Raw genomic sequence first — 27,165 nt, 5'->3', positions numbered from 1 at the left:
TTTTATAACAAAATAATTATTGAAATAAATAATAATCCCAGCAACATTTTCTTTATTCTCATTCTTCAGTTTTTCTGGAAAATTTGAGTTTTAACTTTGTTTTCTATAACCTTCCCTGTCCTCTTCTTTCTTTGCTTTTTTTTTTTTTAATTCTTCATTCAACTTTAATTCTTGTCCCTTATTTTGCATCTTAAATGCAGGTACTGCCAAGAGATTCCCTCTGGTCCTCTTCTTATCCTTCTTGTTAATATCACCCACGCCCTCCCTCCCTAACTTCCCTTCTCAGCTTTGGATCTGCATGTTCTGCAATCTACGAGCCCAGTCCACCCACATATCCAGCCTCATGTCCTAAACATACCTCTTCATTTTTTATTCGCATTCTCACTCATTCATTTAGCATTTATTGGCTGTCTGCTATGTACTAGGCATTTTGCTAGCGACTAGAGATACAATAAAAATAAAAGAAGGACTCTTTCCTCGTGTAGCTCTCAGCTACTTTCTCCCTTTGCTTTTTTCAGTTATCAGATTCAAATTTCAGAGTCACCTTTGAGTCCTTCTGCTGTTCATTCCTCCTACCAATCAAGCAATTGTTCCACTCTGTATATGAACTTGAGCTCAGAAGCATCTTTCATTATCATGACCTCTTTTTCATGCCCACAGTCAATACCCTCTTTGGACTTTTGTTTTTCCCCTGGGATTATTCTATGACAGCTTCTGAAGTGATGCTTTCTTCAACATGCTGTCACACACAGTTCTGATTTATCTCACACAGAGCTATAAAACAAATAATCTGAAAACACAGTTTGGTCATAGTAGTCTCCTGCTCAAACTAGTCAATAGCTTCCCACTGAATAAGAAACAAACCTCCTCGACTGGCATTCAAAGCCATCTTCCAATGTATTAAGTTGAACTGAATGAAATTTTCTAATTTTATAATTCAAAAAAGATGAATATTAGCCATTTCGTATGATACAACTTTATCTTCTAAGAGTCCTGTTTTTCTGCTCTGTACTCTAGAATATGAATGAGATCAGTCTGTGCTTTCCCAGCATGTTCACTTCCTTTGATTCCTTTGCTAATGTTTGTTCTTTCTGGAGCTCCTCCATACGTTGTCTCCCCCTTGAATACTTCTATTCATCCCCAAGTTCCGCCTCAGAAAACTCATGCTCTATGAAGTATTTCCTGTTGAGTCCCATTCCAATGATTAGAATTCATGCCCTGTAATGAAGTCCCTTAATAAATTATCCATAATATGTTATATATACACCATGGAATACTACACAGCCATAAAAAGAATGAAATCATGTCCTTTGCAGCAACATGGATACAGCTGGATCCATTATCTTAAGCAAATTAATGCAGGAACAGAAAACCAAACACCGCATATTCTCACTTATAAGTGGGAGCTAAACACTGGGTAATTGTGGACATAAAGATGGCAACAATAGACACTGGGGACTACTAAAGCGCAGAGGGAAGGAAGGAGGAGTTGAAAATGAACTATTGAGTACTATGCTCAGTACCTGGGTGACAGGATCATTCATACCCCAAACCTCAGCATCATACAATATACCCAGGTAACAAACCTTCATGTACTCTCTGAATCTAAAATAAAATCTGAAAAAAAAATCATTTATGTCTTTCTTATGGTACCAGTGAGCCTTGGTACTACTTCCTCATCTTATTTTGCTGACTCCAACTGAGCTCCGGAAATGTTCTCCTGTAAATACTCCTTTGCAAGTAGAGAATCTTAATACATATTTGTGTAATTGTTAGTATCTTCAGTGATTTTTCCAAGTTAGTTGTCCTTGAGGTTGAATTGGTATTTTTACTCTGCTCATGGCCCTGTTGCCTGCTTGTTTATTTATTTTGGTCACTTGAACATTCTTCTGCCATTATTTCACTTTAAAAAGAAAAAAAAAACCCAAACCTTGCAAGTTATAACATCAGTTATGCTGTTTAGCACTTGGATTCTCTAATTTTCTTATATAGATTATGCAATTCAAAATAACATTTCACTATAATTACATGGAAAATGCTTTATGAATACATTTATTTTAAAACTTCCTAATTTATCTTTGACATTCATCCTTGAAGAATAAAGTCCTTCAAGTTAAATATAAAAATTAAAATACAATAGAGCTTGAATATTAGTTAAGTATTTGAGGACATATTCACTTCTACCGTAGATAAATAGATTGATAGGATAGACAGACACATAGACAGACAAACAGACAGATAGATAGATAGATAGATAGATAGATAGATAGATAGATAGATAGATAGACAGACAGACAGACAGACAGACAGACGGATGGATGGATAGATAGATAGAGATATTTTGATTTATACTTGCAGATAAATCAAGATATTTGCAAGTATACTGTTTTAACCTTATTGCATGGAACATCAAGACAATGACTAGGTACCAAAAATCTGCTAGAAAAAAATGTGGTAAAATTTAGTGTTTAATATGAAGGACTTTGAGGCCAGACTTGGGTTTGCCCAACTGTAGTCTCAATTCATTTATCTGTAAAATGGAGACCATACTTATCTCCCAGGATTATAGGGAGAGCTAAAGGAGATAATATATGTTAAGGACTTAGGATATTGTCTGTCACATTGTCAATAACAAAAAATTATACTTTTAATAATGAAAATAAATGACAGCAAGAAAGAATAACATTCTCTAAAGCCATGTGATTCTAGAAGTTTCTTGATAGATTCCTTAAATATACAGAAAATATTCTATCTATCTATCTATCTATCTATCTATCTATCTATCTATCTATCTATCTATCTATCATCTATCTATCTATCTATCCTTAAATGCTTTGTTGCTCGTTATGGACTGGTAAGTATGACATCATTTCTCATATTACATTTATAGAAAGGGGATGGGGGGAAAGGCCTCCTCCCCTTTGCTGCAGCAAAATCTTGGCCAAAGACATGAAAAGCAATAAACAATGTCAAGCCTGGGAGTAGTATTTAGGAAGTGTCCATAAGCAAAGCTCAGGCTGCAGTTTGGCATATTTCCCCCAGCTGATGAAAGTGAAAGGGGACATTTCAAGAATTCTTTCCATTTTAATCTAAAACCAGAAAAATCCGTTTCCGTACAGCCTAAAGAAATTTCTATACATGGTTTGTCACTTTTATATCCAGTGTAATGATCTAATTATTATTTATTAGAAACATGTAATGAATATTTTGGGTAACTAAAAAAAAAATGACCAGATGTCTGTTTCACAGTGTATAATTTTAAGAAAGGCAAGAACAAAAAAGTAATGGGGGAAAATGCTGACAAATTCATTTATTCATGAAATAATTAAATAAATATTTATTGAATTCCTACTGTGACCCAGGCACTATACTATGTGTTAAAAATGTAAGTGAAAAAAATGAGTGAAATCAGTAAAGGAATTAACTCATCACAATATTGACTAGAAAAACCATGACATAGGTCCCAGAATTTGACTCTAGTAGTCAAATTCTGTTCTGCTTTAATCACCCAACCTACTATTTTAATAAACTCATTTTTTGTTATATGCATTTTGTCAGCATACCGCTAGATGAATTTTTAACTGGTCCTCCAAAATTTAGATGCCAGAGGCTTGTTGGTGAGATTGTATGCCCCTTCTCCAATATCCAGACAAATCATAACAGAACTTATTATATCCTATTGACAACGCATTGGAGTCATTTTTTAGCAGTTAAATAATTTCACCCTTTTCCAATTCATACACATATCCTAAAGTTCAAAATTAATATAATGAGTTGCTGAATGAGTCTGAAGATTAAGAAATAGATCTTCATGTGAAATATATGCTCTCTGGATTTAATCAGATGGGAAAATACCAAATAGATTTTTTTTCCACCAAACATAAATATTTTCACTTACTTTGAGTGAAATCTAAAAAGAGAGAATGGTCTCAAGAGTTTTACAATATCTAGGCAAAATAGTCCTGTTTGGGGGATTTCATACACGATTCCACTGAGTAATTTTTGAAGAAGAAGTGCAATATAATTTTATGTGTCTCAAGACTACTATTAGCTTTTGTTCAATATCTGAAATAATGCAATTTCCTTTCTCAGACCACACTGATTTATTTTAACGAATTCATTCTCCTGTTCAAAAATCTTTATGTGATGCTGCCTACACTCTAGAAGGCTAAGGACAGTGTCGTCTACCCCTTCCCTCTCTCTCTCACAATAATTACCCACAGCAGCAAGGCTCTTAAGAAGTGCTTGTGGAATGAATAAATTAAGGTTCTCATGATTATACATTGCAGATATTAACAAAGGACAATGTATTACTCTCCTTCACCTGCTACAAATATTCACAATCACAGGTGTACACTCACGTACTTATAATATTTCAGTGTCAGTAGCTGGACATTATTTTCAGGTATATTTTTCAAAAATTAAATTTATTGTGTAAAATGCTTTGGACTGACAGTCTTGAGAGGAAATATTATACATAGATCCCAAGGAAAGGCTTAAAAGGTATTACTGATTTTCTTCTCAGCAGGGCAGAAAATGTCTTCCATTTTTTAAAGGCAAATTACAAATATAGGTTTTATTGATATTAATAGGTATTAAAGTTAAAGACGGTCTTAAAGAAAAGGTAATATCCATAATTGCCATCTCAAATCAATATATATCCTGATGCTGAATTTCAAAATTAATGTTTTTCATGTAAGGCATGAGGCCCAGGATCAAATGGATTCAAGTGCATTCGTGGCAAGATGAAGGATTACTTTCTTATGCTGTCAATTCCAAATAAAGCAAATGTAAAATAACTTCTTTTAAGAACTAACAACCTCGGCCTTTAAATATGTCCATTTTAAAGACTGAAATGTCAATAAAGAAGTTACAATATTTTATTTGTAAAGCCAACAATACTGAGTCATTCCTGGGCTTTCGTCTCTAGCACCCATTCTACCTGGGAAGGGCAAGGCATTTCATTTAACCATTTTAATAAATCACTTAGCAGGATTTGTTCAGATAAAATCATTACTTAGCATATTTCTCTTAAATTCAAATTAATGAATTTTCATTTAGATGGAGAATTTTGGACTTTAAAAAAACCATTACAATGATAAAATCTCCAAATAAGCCAAACATGTTGATATTTGTTAATAACTTGCAACATAGGCAAAGACACAATTCTTTAGTCATTCTCTAATCAAAACAACCTTAGATAATAGAAGTATCTGCATAGAAAATGGTATATGCAATAGACAATGATCACTTAAGCTTAAGGATAAAAGGCCAATCATAGATAAATTAATTTAAATAAAAACATTCCAATTCTCCCCTGATCTTCCCTCATTAAAACATCCAAACAAAACATGTGGTACCTTTTAATTTTCTGAATGAGTAGCTCCCAATCAATGCTTCCTCGGTTAGAGACAAGCTGAAGAATCTACCGAAACAAAACAAAAGAAACATATATATATATATATGGATTTGTTAACTAAATATCAAAAATTATAACTCACCAGTAAGCAAATGCATTCTTTATACTCAAATAATAAATCTGTGCCTGGAGGTCTGTAGCATCAAAAAAAATGCAGTACTTGAATATTTAGGAAGCTCAATAATGAATTTTAAAAGATCTTTACTCTGAGATTACATAAAGCACATCCTATGAAAAACGAATTGAAAATGAAACGAAATAAAATTAAAAGCTCCGAACCATTACCAGCGCATATGCAGCAATACCACTCAAGTCTAGCCTTTGAGAACTGCTGCAGAATCCTTCTCCGGGAGCATTATCCCCACAGGCTGGCTCTCTGGCTCTCTAGCTCCAGACAGACGCAGTCTGCAAGCCACCAGCTCGTGTCTGTGTGTGCCGGGGAAAGGGAAGCTGCAAATTAGAAGTCCCCGCAGTGGCGAACAGGAAAATAAGGCGAGTGGGAGAGAGGGAGAGAGCTCACTAGCCTCAGAATTTTCGAGAATGATGACAAGCCACTCAGCTCCGCCATCATTCACTGACAATAGGATGCAGCCCTCACTTACGATTTAGCGGTTTGCCATAGGGGCTTCTGGTACCAAATGCCTGACAGGCATTTTAATTGCCTCCATCCAAGTGTGTCCCCAGGAGTCGAGTCTATCAGCCTATGAATGTCATCATCTGGTCTCCTTTGTGTTAATGCCAGACACACACACACACACACACACACACACACACACACACACACACACACACACCGCTTAAATAGAGAAACAGTTTTCAGGCATATAGGATTACAAACAAGTTAAGCTACACAAACTGGACATGACTAAATACTAGGTTATGGGAATTTTTATTATCTGCATTAAGGACATCAGAGATTTGTTGATGTTTTGTCATTGGCAAATAATTACAATATTTTTAACTATCGCATATTGCTTATTTATATTCCAAAATAAGAAATGCATTTATTTATGTATATTTTCCTACAGAAAATTCAATACCCTTTTAACAGTTATAATTATGCACTTGGCCATGTTTTCCTTACAAGAGAAAAGGAAAAAAAAAAAACAAAGAGAATTAGAAAACCAGGGCCGATATGTGATTTCTGGGGGCAATCTATTTATTCCATTTACATACAAAAGCAAAAGGAGGTGGCAACCAGCTTGGTCCTGGGGCTTTTCAGTCCCTGAGGGCCCAGGCAGAGAATTCAATCTTTGGCATAATCTGTATCCCCTCCATGTTAGCAACTGAAATTAGCAGTTGAATATCCCTGTTTTACAGTGCCCTTGTGTAGGGAGGTTAAGTGTGGAATAATTCCCTGCATTTATTTCCTGGGGAAAAGGGAAGGAGAAAAATGTCAATAAATAAATTAATTTTTACAGCATTGTTAGCAACCTGAACCAGTGAATGGAGCAAAATTCGATGAGAACCAAAAAGGCCAGCTGTGAAGAAGGTTGCTGGGAAGAAGCATCACCATGGTTACTGGAAACAGAAAGTCAAGAAAAAAAAAATATGATGGCAGAGAAGAGAGAATGAGACTACAGGGAAGGAAATTGAGAGACAGATGATATGTTTCTTTTTTCTTTTTTTCCTTCTTGAAAGAATCGCCTCCATCAGTTTTATACTGTATTTTGAATTAAGATAAATTTGCATTCTCCTTGAGCCACCTTTCTGCCCCATTTTTTAATCACTAGCTAATTTTGCTTTCATAAATATTCAAACTACAGTTCTTTTGTATGAGATCAATTCTGCTACCCCTTGCCTCTGTCCAAATACTGGCTTCATGGAACCACTTAGCCTAGTCCACATCCTTTGTTTCATAGGTGAGAAAGCTGAGGCCCAAAGAATATGACCAAGGTCACAAAACCCAGGCCCCCGCAGCGTTTCCTGATTCAATCCTCTGCTTTTCTTCTCTCACCAAGTGACTTTCTTTCCCTGCTCTCTTTTGTTCTGTTTGCAAGCAATACAGATTCCAGAAACATCCTTTGTCTTTGATTTTTTAAACCTTCTTGTATTTGCTACAGCAGTGATGTATGTCCCTCTTTAAAATGCATTGCAATCATTCTGAAGACTTTTGCAAATATCTGTGCTGGATTGTATTTGAGGTCTCAGGAATCTGGGGTAATTATGTCACTGCTTTTCTTTCATTTCCAGTCTGGCAATCAGATAAATCAAGCATGATTGCCCTTTTGTGAACCTATCTTGTTGAGCCTGAACTTCATCATTACATACTAGGCACTCTTATCATTACTGGCCTCATTCTTTCTGCAAGCATAAAACTGGGTAATCAAATTGAGTCGGTCTCCCAAGGCACCTTCTAGGTATAGACAAGTTAAACTTTCCTGGGTTACCAAAAACAATGAAGCTGGAAATGGAAAGCCCAGGTAAAATTAAAAATTACAATAATAATGATAATAATTCATTCCGAAACAACCACTGGAGGGCGCAAAATTTCTTAAAATCTTTCTAAACTACTCAGTAAATGTGGCTAGAATTTTGACCTTCATATTTTACTGTTTTTATTTTCTTTCCAAACTGTTCTTTCAATATTCAGTTTATATGATTCAGTGCTTTTGGATTAACTCATCTATAGATAGGTTCATACTGCTTTTTTTGATATCTAAAAGACAGTTGCTGCCACCATCATCATCCTCTTTCCCCAGTATGTAGCTATAAAATGAATAAATCACATTTTAAAAATGTATGACTACCACAGGTAATAATCACAAGAGATTTCAGGTTTTAGTGAATCTTACATACTGGTTAGAATTCTTCCCCGACCCGCAAAAAAAAAAAAATGCCCCTTTAAATATAATCTCCCTGTTAAATGTCTATTTTTCTTCAGTGATTTTGGATAATGAGGTGATTTTTCAAAGTGAATGCTTTATTTTAATGTATTGTCTTCTGTTCACTTCTGAACATAAAAAATGATGCCTAAGACTTATGTCTTGGAACATGAATCATATTCTATCATGAAAGCACATATCAGGGTCCTGGTCAGTCTAAAAAAATAGCACAGCTTCCAAAAACATTTAATACTCTCTGGAGGTCATTTAATATTTAGGGACACCTAGTTCAGTACATGAGAATGAATTGGTACACTCTTTTTCTTTTCTTTTTTTCCCACTTGTTTCCAACATGGAGTAAGTACCATATGTGAAACATAATTACTGCCCTTAGGTATGTCATATTCTAAGAATACAAGACAACCGACAATTGAGATACTTCTGTGAATTTTCAGATTTTTCATATTTATGCCCAAAAGCCTAAACTGGTGCTTGCCTTACCCTTCTTCTGTCTGACAGTATTTTAGACCTTGGATTACCACCATTCATCCATTCATTTAATCAATTGTGATGGCACACATACATATTTTTCAGACTCTTTACAGGTTCTGGGAATGGAAAAAAAGAGGGAAACAGGATTTCCTTTTTAAGACACTTCATTTAATAAATTAGTTAACAGAAGGCCAGGCATGGTGGTTCATGCCTGTAATCTCAGCACTTTGGGAGGCTGAGGTGGGTGGATCACCTGATGTCAGGAGTTTGAAACCAGCCTGGCCAACACATAGTGAAACCCCATCTCTACTAAAAAAAAAAAAAAAAAAAAATACAAAAATTAGCTGGGTGTGGTGGTGCATGCCTGTAGTCCTAGCTACTTGGGAAGCTGAGGCAGGAGAATCTCTTGAACCCAAGAGGCGGAGGTTGCAGTGAGCCGAGATCGCACCACTGCACTCCAGCCTGGGCAACAGAGCAAGACTCCGTCTCTCAAAATAATAAATAAATAAACTAATTAACAGAAACCTAACTTCACACTTCCTTTTCTCACTTTGATGAGATACTATGACTCCACCCCTCTGTCATATCTGCTTCATTGTAGATGCCTGATCTTTAAGAATCTGATTTAGCTATACTCCCAAATTTAGTTAATTCACCCCTGTGCCTCTTCTGAAATAACTTTGATTTCATTCCCTAAATATATTGGTCTGCGTATTTGTGTATGACTACCTAAACTCTCCAGGAATGAATAATGGAGGTTTATCTTCCTTACCTCCTTAAAGCCTTTGCTCATAGATCATCTTCCAACCAGGGCTTTCCTAACAACCATAATCAAAGTTGCAACCATGCCCTTTCCGTGGCTTTTCATCCCCTGCTGCATTTTACTTTTTTCCATAGCACTTATCATAGCATAAACTTTTCTTCTTTACTTCTAACTTCACCCCGCTAGTTCCACGAGGGCAGTCATTTTTACATGTTTGGGACACTGGTATCCAAAGCACCTAAAACAGTGCCTGGAGCGTACTGGCACTCAAAAATATTTTTTAAATGACTGAATATGAAAAATCACACTAGTGATGAATTGGAATGTCTAAACACAAGAAAAGTTTTTGTATTCCATATTGTCTCCCCTATTCTATATATTCAGTCTTTCTTAAAAATATTGCCTTTTATCTGTAAGCGACTCCTTGCCACATATATATGTATTTTTTTCTTTTTTTTGAGACGGAGTCTCACTGTTGCCCAGGCTGGAGTGCAGTGGCGCGATCTCGGCTCACTGCAAGCTCCACCTCCCGGGTTCACGCCATTCTCCTGCCTCAGCCTCCCGAGTAGCTGGGACTACAGGCACCCGCCACCACGCCTGGCCAGTTTTCTGAATTTTTAGTAGAGACGGCGTTTCACTGTGTTAGCCAGGATGGTCTCGATCTTCTGATCTCATGATCCGCCCGCCTTGGCCTCCCAAAGTGCTGGGATTACATGCACGAGCCAGTGCGCCTGGCCTTCCTTGCCATATATTTTGTAATCAATATGTTTTATAATTTCTATTATAGGATGTAAATTTATTTTAAATAGAGACTTGTCTCCTACTCTCTTTGAATTCTGCAAAGTACCTAGCATGGGGCTATCAGCTTTTAAATGCTCAGAAAGAGTTTGTTTGATAAATCATGCCTTCTCTTGGTATTAAAATGTGCTAAATTATAATCTTTAGATTTTTAAAATAAAATTTGACAAATTAATGCTGCCTCATGGCCAAAATATTTTGGAATGACCTTTGTAGAGATATGACAACACTTACTAAAATTTGTACTTTCAAAAATTTATAATAGAAATAATACTTATGCTTTCCCCTAGTATTCTTGAGTTTGTTATTCTAAATCAAATAGGCAGATGTGTAAGTATTTTACAAATTATCATGATATCCAAAATCACTGAACACTGTTTTGCCTTATTTACTATAGATGACATTTTCTCTTCCAACAAAGTTGGTCCACACAAAAATATATTTTGGTCAAAAAAGACAAAAAGTGTCATAATCAGCACATTAGTCTTAGATATACAAAATGATAAAATTATATTACTTTTTACCTACAAAATGCCAATTTCATATGGTTCAACCTAATACCTAGAGAAGCTATACATGGATGCAGGATTGGGTAGCGTGAGTTGTACAAAATGACTCCCATGTTTATTGCAGCATTATTCACAGTAGCTAAGATATGTAAACAACCTAAGTGTCTGTAGATGGATGAATGGATAAAGAAACCATAATCTGTCTGTCTGTGTGTGTGTGTGTGTGTGTGTGTGTGTATCTGTATTATGCAGCTCTAAAAAAAAACGGATCTTGCCATTTGCCACAATGTAGATTAGCCCGGAGGACATTATGCTAAGTGTAGTACATTAGACACAGAAAGAAAAACATTGCATGATCTCACTTATTTGTGAGATATAAATAACAATAATAATAAAAATTCAATGATACAGACAGTGAACAAAACTGTGGTTACCAGTGACAGGGCTGGGGGACAGTTTGGCAGTGGCAGGGAATGAGGAGATGTAGGTTAGAGGATACCAAACAGCATCATGTAGAATGAGCAAGTCTAGAGATCGAATGTACCATGAGAATCATAGGTAATAACATTGTAGTGTACAAAAACCAAATAAACATCACATGGTACCCCATAAATGTATACAATTATGATTTGTCAGTCAAAAATATTAATAATAAAACTTTTTAAAAATGTGGTATATTCATAGAATATTGTTTGGCATTAAAAAAGTGAAGGGCTGACATGTCACAACACAAATGAACCTAAAAACCATTATACTCAGTGAAAGAAGGTGGTTACAAAAGGCCATATATTTTATAATTCCATTTATATGAAATACCTAGGATAGTCAAATCCATAAAAATGGAAAGTATATTAATGGCTGCCAGAGGCTTGGGGCAGAGGGTAATGGAGAGTGACAACTAATGGGGAGGGCCTTCTTTTTGGGTTAATGAAAATGTTCTGAAATTAAGTAATGGTTATGGGTGCATAACTCTACGACTATATTAAAAACCACTGAATTGCTGAATTGTATACAAGAGTGAATTTCATGCCACATGAATTATATCTCAATAACTCAGTAAAAAATAAAGTAATAAGGGGCTGGGCACCGCGGCTCATGCCTGTAATCCTAGCACTTTGGGAGGCTGAGGTGGCCGGATCACCTGAGGTCAGGAGTTCGAGACCAGCCCGGCCAACATGGTGAAACCCTGTCTCTACTAAAAATACAAAAATTAGCTGGGTGTGGTGGCTCACACCTGTAATCCCAGCTACTCAGGAGGCTAAGGCAGGAGAATTGCTTGAACCCAGGAGGCGGAGGTTGCGGTGAGCCGAGATCGTGCCACTGCACTCCATCCTGGGCAACAGAGTGAGACTCCTTCTCAAAAAAAAAAAAAAAAAAAAAAACCAGAAAAAGAAAAAAAAAGAAAAGGAAAAAAAAAAGAAAGATAAAAAAGTAATAAAAAGGTCCCAGTCTCTAGGCAGCAAGTCTTTGAATTCCATGGCCACTAATTAAAATATGACAAGTTTATAATTCAATCCATGGCACCTTCCAGATTATTACAAATTGTTAGAAGCATGGCTCCAAAAGCTATTGATTTTTTTGAGGCCATGAGACTCTGATTCATGTGGGAATCTGAAAATCTTCTAGAAGTGTTTCTTGAATTCTTTAACAAATTCAATTGCAGATCTGTAGATCTCCATTTTTAAAAATTTCTTTTACATGGACAAATGGATTAACATGGTATCATAAATGAAAGATATGTGCTCTAGTGGATCCCTGATTTTTGTGATAAAGAACAACTGGTCAGGAGTTGAAAGACAATCACTAAGCATCTAAAGGATAAATAAATGTAAATCACTCTCATGGCTGTCTTTTGTTTTTCATAGAAAACTATAAAAAGTATTAACTATACACCATCAACGAAGCTGAGTTACTAGTTATAAAAACATCCGTATGTTGAGAAACTCATGCAAATAATTCTGACAGCAAACAATGGACAAATTTATTACTGAGGAACAGAATTTCTCCTGAAAAAGTAGAATCCTTGAATCACTTGACTCCTGCCACAAGTTTTGTTATGATTAAAAAATGGACTAGATTTGTTAGCTTGTTGTCTATTTGATATTTCATTTAAGTTTACTAGGTATTCTATGCCACTGAGCTCTGGGCTATTAACTTACTTAAAATTTGAAAATAATATTGATATTATACAAGCCCAAAGTCCTATAACTATCTGCCTTACTTTATATGTATTTTAACTATGCCTTATACATAAAACCCAGTAAGAAATATTTAAACAAAATATTTAGTATCTCCACTGAATTTGGATGAAAAACAAATTACAAAATAAAGTATATTTATAAAAAGCAAAGAGCATATTGAGATACGCGTTGCATGTGGTCATCTTTGACATAGTCACTATGGTATTAATTAGAGTTGTACTGCAATGAGAAGGATGAATTTATTCCAACCAAGTAGGGTGAAGAGTAAGACAAGATAACTAGAAATCACTTTCCAATTGCTCTTGAATCAGGCTTTAATACTTCTGAGTCATGATGATCAGAGTTTAGCTTGACTATTTCATTTAGAATCTTAGTATGATGATTTTTTTTAAAAAATCACTTATATTCTTATCCAAATGTATGTACATAATACATTTCAAATTATTTTTGGATTATGCACCATCTTGAACCTCCGAGATATTCATATTTCACTGACAAATTTTGCACAATTCTAAAAGTAATAAATTCTCGTTTTTCTTTATTCCATCAGTGCTTTTATTTCACTTATCAATGTAAAGCCAATGGGATGGTATAAATGGAGAGAGAGAAAGAAAGACAGGTTATTGTTATTGTCAGCATTCAAAGTCTGACTGCAATTTAATAAAATGGCTTGCTTAAAAGCCATATTTAGATTTCATATGACATTACCACCTAAGCTTATGAAATAACTATACTCAAAGTTCTAGTCTTCTCACATACTTTTACCAAAGTAAAATAAACCAAACTTCTTTTTAAAAACAATGTCACATGAACTATAATTATGAAAAATAATTGCTACTTCAATTCATAAAGTCATAATCTCATTACACTTTAAGAACTATGTTGGGAATTAAAAACTCTCAAGAGGTTGAAAGGAAAACTATAATAGTTGAACAACTAAGACTCTCATACATTGCTGGTGAGAGCTTAAATTAATACAACCACTTTGGAAAACTGTTTGGCAATATCTAGTGAAAGTAAATACTAAACTAAATATATGGAATAATATATGAACTTCCAGAGCAGATAAAACTAATATTCAGAGAAAGAAATCGGAATACCGTTTACCTCTGTAGAAAGTAGTATGAGAGACTGTATTGACTTGGAAGATGTACAATGTCTTCTTGACCTGAGTGGCAGTGACATGGGGTAGAGGGCACTCTATTAATGTAATGTACCTTCATAATAAAAATTGTAATAAATATTATGGTGCCTTTGTTTTAGAAGTTCTTCATTCATAAGTTTTAGGATCTATAGTGAATATTATGCAAAAGGGTTCTTGTATGAGCATATATTTTACACACATACCATGTAACCATGGCTGTGTAAATAAAGACTATATGATTACGTGTATATTAAATAAACAAATTGTAAGGGCACATTCTCCTTAGTAGGGAGAGTATGTTTTACATTGACTTTTAGTAAATAAATGGCAACTGTAAAGTAAAAGCACATGAAATAAGAAATGGAAGTAAAATGTGTATTTTAGGAATATGGCAACAAGTGAAAGTATTTGTGTGAAGCAGCCCTTACAGAACTACGCTATTATGACAAAAGAATGGACAGCTAAGATGCTTCCCGTATCATCCTTTTCACAAAAATCCCTTACCCATTGAGGCCTACCGTAATCGTAAGTTTATTTCAGGAATCATTGATTTCTTCTCTTCCAACCCAAATCTTACATTTCCTTTTTGGTTCATTTAAAATTGTGCCTTTTTCATAATGGCTTCCAAAATTCCCACAAGCACATAATGTCATAAAGCTCTTTCCTTTCTCAGAATCGCCAACATACAAAACAAAAAACAAAAACCATCATTATACTATAATGCCTGTTATTAGATACGGGCTTGGTCCATTTTTCAGTAATTTACATTCAGTTATTTATTCTAATATTTGCGAATTTGAAAAACATATGACATGATTCTGATAAAATGATTACGAACCTATAAAGTGCCAGTCTTTTTGAGTATATTATTTTATTCAACAATTCTGAGAGTCATGTGCCTCCATTTTACAGTTGAGGAAATAGGCCTAATTAGGTTTAGTAAAGTGCCCAGGGGAACACAGCTGGTAAGTGGTAGAGCAGAAATTCAATCCCTGGACTTCTCAGCTAATTAGTTTGTAATTCAGCCTAACACTTAGAAGGTATCAGAAGAGGAAGAGATAAACATAGAACTAAGAATTTTCCATTTACACTTAAAAGATAGCAGAAAGGGAAGAGATAAATTAAACACAGAATTAAGAATTTTCTATTTTTCCAGGAGAGGGAGTTTAGACAGACTACTTGTTATGTAAGTAAGCTGTGCATAAAAGAGATAAGATTAAAAATATAGATTTTTACTGTCAGAATTATTTCAGATTCCATCAGTTCATATTTAAATAATATATATGTATAAACAAGCATTCCTGGAGGTGAGGAAAACATCATAATTTTAATTACTATCTACCTGGTTTAATCTTGGCAGAGGATATAGAATATATGAGTGCAATATAGGCTCATGTGTTTTTAAAGAACTTTGCTGTTTGACAATTTGGGCTTATTATGTTTGTTTTGAAACATCTCGTTGAAATTAACTCCTATCTTAGAAGCACAGATGATAATAGTAAAGTACATATCTTAACACAATCACTACCCTTATTTTATTCTATCAAGTTAGAAATCATCAAACATCATGGTGAATCTTAAATGTTACATGAGAAAACACCATATCATGTTATGTAATCCATGTCCATTAAAAAAGTTAACACATTTTTAATAGTTAAATTTTGGTGTGGACACTTTTTTATTTCAGACTATTCTATTCTTTCCATGAAGTTTTCCCTCAGATATTGCCTTCTCAAGCAGGCTTCACCTGACCATCCTATTCAATACTGCAATCTGTAATTCCTACTCCCAATCCCCCTTACTCCATTTTGCTATCATCTTCTAATGTGCCACATAATTAATTTACTTGTTATGTTTATCCTTTATTGTCTTTCCCCATTCACTTGTAAGCTTCATGAAGGCAAGACTCTGCCTGTTTTGTTCATGAATGTATCCCAAATACCTAGAACTAGGTCTGGTATATAACTGGTGCACAATAAATATTCAATAAATATTCATTCATGCATGCATGAACACTGAAATTAAAACATTAAAGTTCATATAAGAAGCATAAATTACCTTCCTAAAAGTCTTAGGGCTAAAAGTTTCAGAAATCATGAGATAAAACATGTAGTGTAAGTGTTTCATTTATTTTGGGTCTTGGTTAGCTATTTGAATACACAAATTTTAGATTTTTCATCTTTGGCACATTTATAGGGAGTTTGAGTAACCCCTCTTCCTTTACTTCAAGTTTTAAAAAGTATTTACTTATTTTTTTATTTCTACAAAAATTATTCTAGCAGTTTTTCTTATCTACTTGTGAATCCTTAGTTATAACTAGTAAATTTATTTTTATCTTACATATAACCTAAGTGTTAAGACAAACCGTATTCACTGTAGATACAACTACCCTATAAGCAAAGAATATTTGCAAGAGAAATGGGCAAACCATGAAGGAAAATTAAGAGAATTAGTGTGGAAGATTTTTTACTAAATAAAATTTTTATTTAGCAGCCAACCAGTCAAGCAGAACCATCTTCTAGAGTCATTAATTTCTTGGCTGATCTTCTTGAAGGCAGGAAATGAACCTTCATTTAATCAAATTCTCCACAAGTGGGGCCATTACAATTTCATGAAAGACTGAAATCAAATCAAATGCTACAAAATCAAATGCTACATTTCATGACAGTAGATCTAAATACCTGATTTGTTTTTGAAAACTACTAAAAGGAGCTATTTTGTTGACTGCTTTCTAAGCACTGAAGATTAATATATCTCAATATTTTAAACCTTTCTTGTTCCTTCAGTCTTCAGCAACTTCACTGAATTGGAGAGCCAGCAGAACTTAAGAGGTCAGCCAGTGCCAATCCATTTAAATTTAGTAATCTTTAACCTTAACATGACCAGATTATTCTGAAGAAGCTTAAATTCTGCATGATCCTATAGCTTTTATTTTCAGTATCTAATATTCCCAGTTCAAATAATAAGATGTCTACTTTGATGGTTTAATAAATACAATATCATAAGTGGAATGATTTCTGAAAATGCATATATTTATTTTGTGAATAACTCAAATCCACATTCCAAAAATTTATGAAATCCAGACTTATCCTCTTGGCTGTTGAGGGGACAGTGTACCCTAAGGTGATGGCCACCAGGAATTACATATGTAATTTCTTAGTCTCTCCTCTTCCTCTAGTCCTTGTACCAAGGTTATAATAGAGATGAGAAGAGAGAATTAATTATCTATGCAGGTATTTATTTATAGATATTTCAATAAAACAGAACTACAACACACTTTGAATATTTAGAATGTATTCAATAGTACATCTACATGTGCATGAAAGTTCCAAATTCTCCTATTGATTGGAACCAAAGAATAAAGATGATGAATATCAAATCCCTAGTGTGAAAAGAAACAGGAACTTAGATGAAGAGTGGGCGTACTGTTTCTATTTCTACTAAAACTTCATGGCTCATTCTATCATCAGATTTCTCAGCTGCAAAGGATTTTAGGTAAAAGATATACTGGCTTTTAAATCAAAAGGAAATATTATACATAAGCAATGCCTATATATGTATATTCCTTCTCAACATTATCATTAAGTTGGCGAGAAAGAGTTCATGTTATGTTATATTTATACTCGTTTCATTTTCCATAGTTTTGTGGCTTTTTTTTTCCTTTTGCTACTAATAGCAAACATATAATTGAAGAAGTCAGTGTTTTATTTAATATTCTGTAAAACGGAACTCAATTTTTTTTCTAGGCATGGTCTATCTACTTTTTTATTTCAAATGGAATGCAAAAATAGCTATTGTAAGAATCTGGGCCAACAGATCTGTCTGGAAGAGAAATTTCCACACCCCCAGGACCACTGACCTTTTTCTTGAGCTACCACACTCTTGTGTTTTGCTTTTTTTTACTTTTCCATTATCTTTGTTTTGCCTTCCCCTTTTCAACTCTTTCTCCTCCATTTTACCCCAAAGTAATGGGGAACATAGTCAAGGAAAATAGTTATGGAATCATTTAAATAAACTTTCATCTATATAGGTCCTTGGTTTTATGTTAGTTAGGGGCAAACTTGATGTGTTTTACACAGCTTTCTCTAATATCTGGTAGGCTCCTTTTACACTGGGTACAATGAATAATGTTAATTTGTGTTGTGGACATTGACCTAAAAAAATGGAAGAAGTCGCTGGTGGGGAGGAAGATATGTTGTCACTGAGATCATTGTATGTAGTGCTGCAGCATGGTATTTATTTATTTTTAAACCAGTGAAGCTAAAAAAAATAAAGAAAAGTGAATCAAATGTCCAGTTTATACATACTTTCTACTGTAATGCTTATACGCATATAGATGACATATTAGAAAAAAGCAGGTGATGCCTCAAAAACAGATTTTTCTAGTGGCAAGGGGATGCTTCTAATTTTCTTATAATTTGTTATTTTATTTTGAAGCTGTTTAACAAAATGTATGATTGATTGATGGCGGATGAGAGAAAGGGATGTGAGGCCTGTGTTAAGAAATGCACAAAAGGAAACCTTGAGAAACTGACACTCATGAGTTACAAGCCAAGTGTGATGAAAAAGAAACTTATTTTACAACAGAAAAAAGCTGAAGAAGAACAAACAAAAAAAAAAAAGCGAAGAAACAAACGGGGGTTGTGAAGATGATAAAATAGCACAGAAACGCCAAGACTGATTCAGCACTATTTGTACATCACTTGAAAAAAGAATTAAATGAAAACTGATGATGTGTGTTAGGAGAGTTAAGACACTCAAATCAGAAGGAGAAGCAAGAATATGCGACATGGATAGAGAAGAGTTGGAGGATCAAGAGCTTTGGAAACAAATAGAGTTTCATTTATAAACCACTGAGCCAGTCTGACAGGTGAAGCAGGCTGAGGCACTTGAAAGATCTTACTCAATGGCTGGCATTGCTGAATGCCCAGCTGGGTCTGAATGAGAGTAGTTTTAAACAGGGACATTGTTCCAAGGAAGATTTTAGTTTCACGTGCCTTCCAATACAGCCTTATAAATCCTGAACAGTGTCAATATTCACCAGCCACCTGCAATCAGCATTATTCCAGAATTTGCTACATACAGCAAGTCCGTGACAGGGGATATATGAATTAGGATGGTTGGTCCTCCACTCAGGACTTACGTGTATTGATGATACGCAAATCAGTGCAGTTCAGTCTCATCAACAGGATAAATTAAGTGCATCCTATCATGAGGATTATCTTGGAAAGACTGAATGTCACTCTCAATAGGCCTCTGGCCTGGAGGTGCATAGTCAGCAGTCGCTGAGTGAGGGAGAATGAGAAACAGACAAAAAAGTATTTCATCATTATTGACTGGCTGGTTGCATTCTTCCCTAGATTGAATGCTTGGCTACTTATATTAAAAAATCTTTGCTTAGAAAAATTTCCTTCTTAAACATCTGTACAGTCGGACAAGAAATTCAAAGGTAGCATTTTTGATTAAGAGACCCGATGAGCAAATAACAAGAGAAAACAATCCTACATTGTGACCTTTGTGTTAAGAGTTAATATTTCATTGGGAAATGATGCCCACACAGGACAGATGTTTTGTACCAGAGAGGATGAATTTGTGATTTCTTGTTGGACTTTCTTAGGAACTTAGGTTAGTTAACAAAGAGCTAATGCCTCAGAGAGAAAGATCACAAAATTGTATGACAAATGTGAGAAAAAGAAAAAAACTTTGGATAAGGATATACCTATGACTGACATTTTAAAGAAGCTATAAATCGTGGATGGAAATAGTTAAGGAAATACAGATATAATTCAATCTGTAATGTATAGATATTTTCGGTCTGGGAATAGTGGCTAATGCCTATTATCCCAGCACTTTGGGAGACTGAAGTGGGAGGATCGCTTGAGCCCAGGAGTTCAAAACCAGCCTGGACAACATAGAGAGACCCTGTTTCTACAAAAATTAAAAAAAAAATTAGCTGGCATGGTAGTGTGTACCTGTAGTCCCAGCTACTAGAGAGGCTGAGGTGAAAGGATTGCTTAAACCCAAAAGGTTGAGGCTACAGTAAGCCATAATCATGTCACTGCACTCCAGCCTGGGAGACAGAGCAAGTTCCTGTCTCAAAAAAATAAAAACAAAAAGAAATTTTCCATTGAGTTTGCAATTCCTCCTTATACATGTTATCCAGGCAGCTTAAAACACAATCAATGAAAAAGAGTTGTTAAAGTCTAGATTTAATAGCAAATTAAATGTTAAGAGTAATCTTGAAGCCTAATCAAAGTGAAGCAGCCAAGCGGTGAATCTGAGTTTAGTGCTTGAGCTCGGTGTTTATGATGGTGGGAGTCAAGACAACTGAGGTGTTCACAGCAAGGGGCGGAGACACATCACAGGTGGCAGAAGGAATCTTGCTGTCCTGTGCAGCTGTTAGAAACTCTAAACTGTGGTGAGTGAAAAAAGGCAGAAACAGAACAGTATGGGCATCTCTACAACATATTGCAATGAGGGCATGTGGGGGCAGGAGAATGGAAGTGGAGCTCAGAAATGAAAGGAAAAAAAGTTAAAATAACGTAAAGCATGAAAAAAGATTTGCATGATCTGATGATCATGAGCCAAAGAAGTGAGGATTATAAGAAGGTCAATTCTTTGCATCTGTGGTTCAAAACAACCACCACCATAACAGGTTATGAAATAAGAACCTGCACTGCCCCCCAGCACCATCTATGGGGAAGGGGCTATGAAAGTAGACATGAAGGTTGTGGCTACCCCTGGCTTTTGGTTTTTTTTTTTTTTACTCCACAGAGCTGTGCTAAAACACAGATTCTGGGCCTCACCTTTGTGTAAAGCTACTCAGAAGTCTAGAGGTAAGCCATCAGTCCAACATGCATTCATTAGCATCCCAGGTGATGCTGGTGCTACTGGTTCATTAAATCCAGTTTGAAAAAACACTAGCATAAATGATTCAAAATAACTTGAGATAAATTATTTCCTCACCAGATGTAAAGGTATTTGCCTCTTGTACATACAAAACCAACAGGGAGTTCCAAAAATGAGGTACAGGGGTCAATCTATATGTGAATATGAATTTGCACTGAGAACAAAGCATACTGAATTATATCAATGTCTTCTACACTTACAGATATTACAAATTAAAATGTATTGTTTGAAGCAACTGAATTTCCCTTCATTTTTCTATTCATTTTCCCTTTCGTATTATCCCTTTTTCATTAGCTATGATCGGTAATAACAGGTAAAAATCCAGAAAAAAATGCTCTGATCAAGGATATTTTAAGATTAACTGACCTTCATTTCACATTGACTGTTGAGAGATGAATGAAAGTACAAAGAGGATTCCAAGATGGTATTTATAACATATGCTTTAAATAAGATCTACAGACATTGCTTAAAGTTAGAAAGTTTCCTTCAGCATTCTTGCCATATTTTTATCACCTAGTACATGCAAGTTTTGCACTTGATGTTTGTGAACTGGTAACCATAGAAAAAAAAGCTTATTTTTTCAACTGCAAAGCAAAGTATAAAGTGAATAAGACACCTGTCTGTTTCAGATGAAAGTACATTACTTCAGCTTCCACAGTGTTCTATCTTGGTTGAGACCAAAACCTCTATGAGGAATTTGGGAACAGCACAGCCAGCGCCCACAAGGGGCTATGTTAATATCATCTTGGTCTTCAGAGCTTGGGACTGGATTCCAGAGCTTGGAAATTCCAGCCACACTGTTGCTTTAGTCTGAGAGAGGCCAAGGGATTTCACTACGAGCTAGAGAAGTATACCGGGGTGGGTTGGGGAGCTGGTGGCGATGCAGGTGTCCTTAATCTTGAACTGGATTCATATGGCCTCTGAAGGAGGGTTGTTCTCGTGGATCTCTATAGATAACAATGAAAATCTTTTATAAGGTGCTTACTAACGACAGGGCATTTTTTGAGCATCGATTTGTATAGGTTGGTGCAAAAGTAATTGCATTTTTTTGCCGTTACTTTTAATGACAAAAACCACAATTATTTTGCACCAGCCATTAACTTGTTTAATCCTCATAGCAACTCTGTGAGTTGGTTACTTTCATTATACTCATGTTACAGATGATCAGACTAGGACACAGGAAGACTAAACCACTGGATATGAATTCAGGTCATATGCTTTTATACTACAGGTATGCTTTTAAAACTCCATTCTACTACTCTGTACTCTCCTATATTCTGTATATAATCAAAACTGATTCTACAGCAGAGAGAAGGCTAAAGACCTGGCAGGAGTTAAGGTCTGGCATCTCAGTCCTCTAGCTGAAAATTTCAACAGCACATTCACATAAGTAATGTGCATAATGTGAATAATCAGGTACCCAGGAAGCAATGGAATATCCAAAAACAGTTCTGGTAATATATTTCTTAGTCTTTTAATATCCTGAGATGTGTGGATAACTAACATTAATGATTCAATTTTTCAAAAATGAAACGTGACCCCCAATTTTTAAAAACTGCTTTATATTCTAAGGCTACTTGAGGAGTCAAGAAAGAGAAAACTTTCTGTTTTGGTATTTGAGCTGGTGTGCAATCACCGCTGGGCTTTTGAGGCATTGGTTTCAGTTTTTCTGGTGCTTCACTGGGATGCTGTTTGCATTCGCTTTTTTTTTTTTTTTTTTTGACAGAGTCTCACCCTGTCATCCAGGCTGGAGTGTGGTGGCGCAATCTTGGCTCACTGCAACCTCTGCCTTCTGGGTTCAAGTGACTCTCCTGCCTCAGCCTCCCGAGTAGCTGGGACTACAGGTGCACATCACCACACCTGGCTAATTTTTGTATTTTTAGTAGAGAGGGGGTTTCACCATGTTGGACAGGCTGGTTTCAAACTCCTGACTTCAAGTGATCCACTCTCCTCGGCCTCCCAAATTGCTGGAATTACAGACGTAAGCCAGCGTGCCTGACCAGCATTAGCTTTTTTTTTTCAAGCTGGAGACACCCCCAGTGTGTAGCTACCTTTGTGACTCATATGCTCCAGTGAAAGGGGAAAATGATATCTTACCCTCTTAAATTACAAGATGCCCAGAGGAAATAAATAAATTAGTAATATTGTAGTGCCTTGGGCATTATGATAAATCCCAAAGTATAATATCCAGAATCACATATGTGTTCATGTTTGCTTTAGAGTTAAAGCACACTTTCTTAAAAATATTCTAGTCACTGAGCAAAATTATTTTATATTTATTTTCATTTTGAAGAATGAGTTTCAGCACTGTTAATTTGGGGAACATCAATATATCTTTCATGACCCTTAAGTATAAGAAATTCCTTAATTTTCCCAAATTTATGCCTTCACTATATCTTGTAATAGTAATTATCAAACAAAATGACATTTCCTTGTTTATATAATGGTCTGTACTACCAGAGTTAGCTACCTGCGGAGAACTATATCATTATATTTTTGGATCCTTCACAACTACAAGAGTCCCTGGCCATGCTGAGTGCTTCATCAATGTGCCTTACATTAAGTTGGTGGTCCTGGATAATACAGAGAGCTGTAAAAGCTTTAAAAATATTGCACCTCAAAAGAAGAAAGTTAAAGAAACCAATAACAAAATAAAATTAGACAACATAGTTTGAAGACTGAGTAATTCATTTGTTGATTGGATTGTTTTAAAATTTTCAAACATTGATAAGAAGTAATCATATTTTCTTAACATGTCCATTTATGTGTCTATAAGTAATAAAAATAAGAGCTAATATTTGATGTGTGCTTATAATTTGCCTACACTATATTAAGCACTTTACACATAATAATCAGACCTTATGAGGAAGGTCCTCTTATTACCTCCATTTTATAGGTGAGCAGGTCGAGACTCAGAGAGGTTAAATAACTTCTCCAAGGACAAACTGCTAGAAACTAAAGAACCTTCATGAATCAGACAATCTGGCCCCAGCTTCTTCATGAGCCTAAATTCTTCTACATATGTATTGGATTCTTTATCAGAATGGCCTGTTCTGTTCAGTACCTAAAAGTGAGGAATTCTTGAAAAAGCTGGAATAAAGCCCTACCAAACCCAATCACCTTCTTTGCCAAGTTCAGATGCCAACACACACACAGGCATTTGACATTCTTTCACCTGAATTTGACACAAAACCAAAAATATAAGAATAAAAGACATTCTGACATAGATCATACAATACATGTCTTTGTTCTTCCCTATTTTTAGCCTAGTTTCTAATGAAAAGAGGACGTGTAAAATCATTGAGTCTCTGTGTGTGTTCTCCTTCCTCCATCCTCATGCCTGCTTTTGCCACCATAGTCAGAAGTAACAGTCCAAGTGAAGATATAAAGAAAAGAATTATTGTTTTCTGGTCATCTGGGCTGTTTTGCTTTCCTTCCTTGCTATTAATGAGATGCTAAGCATCATCTATTTACTCATCTCTGTCCTCTGTCCAATTTATCATAATCTGTGGTCACGTAGGGGTGAGTTATTTTTAAGAGTTTTAATTTGAGAGTATAAAGGGATACGGCACAAGCAAGAAAGTCTTGAAATTAAACCAAATCATATTTATAGTATGTATTACAAATGAAATTATAGGCAAATAGGTGTGCTTCTTACTTGAAATAGAATCATAGAAAGCAAAACCCACAGCAATCCATTTGCCCACAAGAAATCTAAAGATAGCCTGAACAACACAGCAAGACCCTGTCTCTTCAAAAAATATAAACATTGGCAAGGTGCAGTGCCTCATGTTTGTAATCCCCGTGCTTTGGGAGCCTGAGGGGTGGGGGATTGCTTGAGCTCAGGGGGTCAAGCCTGCAGAGGGCCATGAGCACACCACTGCACTCCACCCTGGGCAACAGAATGACACCCTATCTCAAAAAAAAAAAAAAGAATCTCAAAGTTGCCACCACACCAGTTCCTTAAATGTGACATAGGTACTGCATCCACTGGGAAAATAAAAGAAGTTATATGTTTGCAATTTTAAAAAATCTTATATTCCCTAAATTACACTGTTCTTTCAGACCTACTAAATAAATGTAAGAAAAGTAAAAACACAAGAAATCACAAATTTATGTTTTATCGCTCTTCACATAAATGTTTCATTTTTTGAAAAGATTTCAATGCATCACAAAATAAAATATGCTTTCCTATCTGAAGTATTAAATAACAAAGCAGCACAGGGAAGAGGTGAGAATGCAATCCATAGCCTTTCATCTGTTCTGTTTAGTCTCAGAGTCAGAAGACAAGGACTCATGTTGTATCTAACCAAGCTAGCTTATTTATTTCCTTCACCCTCACATATATCCTACCTCCTACTTATTCCCTGCACACAGATTCATATTGGTGCTCCTATTTGGTATTGTTCCAAGTAAGCTGAATACTTGTTTCACAGCACCAATCATAGTCATGATAATATAGCATTTTATATTTCACCAAGTACTCTCAAAGCAATTACTTCATTTTGTCCTAGAAGCAATGACACCCCAGTCTTGGTTTATAAATGCCATTTACCACTAAAAGGAACAAGAAGTCCTTGAAAAAAAAATGTGGCTGACTCCAGGACTGGGAAAATACAAAGAGTCTCCGGACATCTTGTTGCACCAGAAAGCAGAGAAGTGTTGATTGAAGGACTGACTAATGAGACTTGATGAAAGGACACCACTACTGTCTTGGTGGGGCTCCCAGTGGCCAAATTTGGTTTTTCTCTTTATTTTTTTGAGACAGAGTCTTTCTCTATCATCCAGGCTGGAGTGCAGTGGCATGATCTTGGCTCACTACAACCTCTGCCTCCTGAGTTTAAGCGATTCTCCTGCCTCAGCCTCCTGAGTAGCTGGGATTACAGGCATGCTCCCCCACACCCGGCTTTTTTTTGTTTTGTTTTGTTTTTTGTATTTTTGGCAGAGATGGAGTTTCACCATGTTGGCCAGGCTGGTCTTGAACTCCTGACCTAAAGTGATCTGCCTGCCTTGGCCTCCCGAAGTGCTGGGATTACAGGTGTGAGCCACCACGCCCAGTGGAGTGGCCAAATTTGAAATAATTTGGGCATCAAATATAATAATGATGGTATTAGATTATAAGACATTTACTGAAGGAAAATCCATGAGGCTATAGAGATACTCTAACAGAGAGAGGGAGGGATGGAAGGAGGCGTCGGTGGGGAGAGAGAAGGAGAAGCTTTAGAAAAGGAGAGGAGTTGGGGGAAAAGTCTTCTTTAGAGAAGAATGCCAGGTAGTAAGGGCAGAAAGAATGATAAACTTTAAAAACAAAAAATCACCACTTCATCCTCCAATATAGTAACAGACTCAGGTAAGAATCACTGATGTATGCTGAAACTGCTGGGTGAAAGAATGTGGGGAAACAGGATATTCCCATGGCCTTGAAGTATCCCCTGCAGATTCCTTCTTCATTACAGAGGCAGAGAGGTACTTTTAACAAGTAAATTGATAAAAAGTGTCCAATATCATCTATTTGGTTATTTCCCCAAAAAATATATACTCTGAACCTAATCATCGGTAAGCAAATAAGAACTTCCACGATGGGAGACAGTCTTCAAGACAACTGGCCTGGTATTTCCAGAAACATTCGTGTCACAAAATTTTAAAAAAGCAGGTGCTGGTTACTAGATTAAAGGAGACTAAAGAAACATGGTAACCTTGCTTATTCTTGGATTATTATTATTATTAGAAAAAGAACATTTTGGGGACAAATGAAGGAATTTGAATACAGGTTATATACTAGATAATATTATTGAATGAGTGTTAAATTTCTTGGCTCTGATAACAGTATTGTGGTAATGAGAATGTCTGGGTCTTTAAAGATACAAGATGAAGTGTTTAGAGGTGAAGTGTCTTGCAAACAGTTCAGAAGAAAAATGAATGTGTGGCCGGGCGTGGTGGCTCGCACCTGTAATCCCAGCACACTGGGAGGCCGAGGCAGGCAGATCACCCGAGGTCAAGAGTTCAAGACCAGCCTGGCCAACATGGCGAAACCCTGTCTCTACTAAAACTACAAAAATTAGCTGGGCTTGGTGGCGTGTGCCTGTAATCCCAACTACTTGGGAG

At 35.7% G+C, this 27,165-nt stretch overlaps 1 protein-coding gene across 49 annotated transcripts in view; it reads right to left on the bottom strand.

The window, feature by feature from the left end:
* Positions 1 to 27,165, bottom strand: part of MAP2 (microtubule associated protein 2) — a 309,881-nt gene that overhangs the window by 148,330 nt on the left and 134,386 nt on the right. For 29 of the 49 annotated variants that reach the window (XM_004033140.5, XM_055380455.1, XM_019022472.4 and 26 more), the window contains one exon: positions 5,361 to 5,425. The gene's annotated coding sequence lies outside the window, so the exon portion shown is untranslated. Of the gene's footprint in view, positions 1 to 5,360; positions 5,426 to 5,704; positions 5,994 to 6,021; positions 6,144 to 27,165 lie in introns of those variants that run through there. The other 20 variants (XM_055380422.2, XM_004033138.4, XM_055380444.1 and 17 more) reach the window with 4 other exon arrangements.

Source organism: Gorilla gorilla, chromosome 11 (genome assembly GCF_029281585.2).
Source record: "Gorilla gorilla gorilla isolate KB3781 chromosome 11, NHGRI_mGorGor1-v2.1_pri, whole genome shotgun sequence".
In the NCBI taxonomy this organism is placed as follows: Eukaryota; Metazoa; Chordata; class Mammalia; order Primates; family Hominidae; genus Gorilla; species Gorilla gorilla.
Note: the sequence above shows the minus strand (reverse complement) of the source record. Positions and strands in the feature narration are given on the sequence as shown.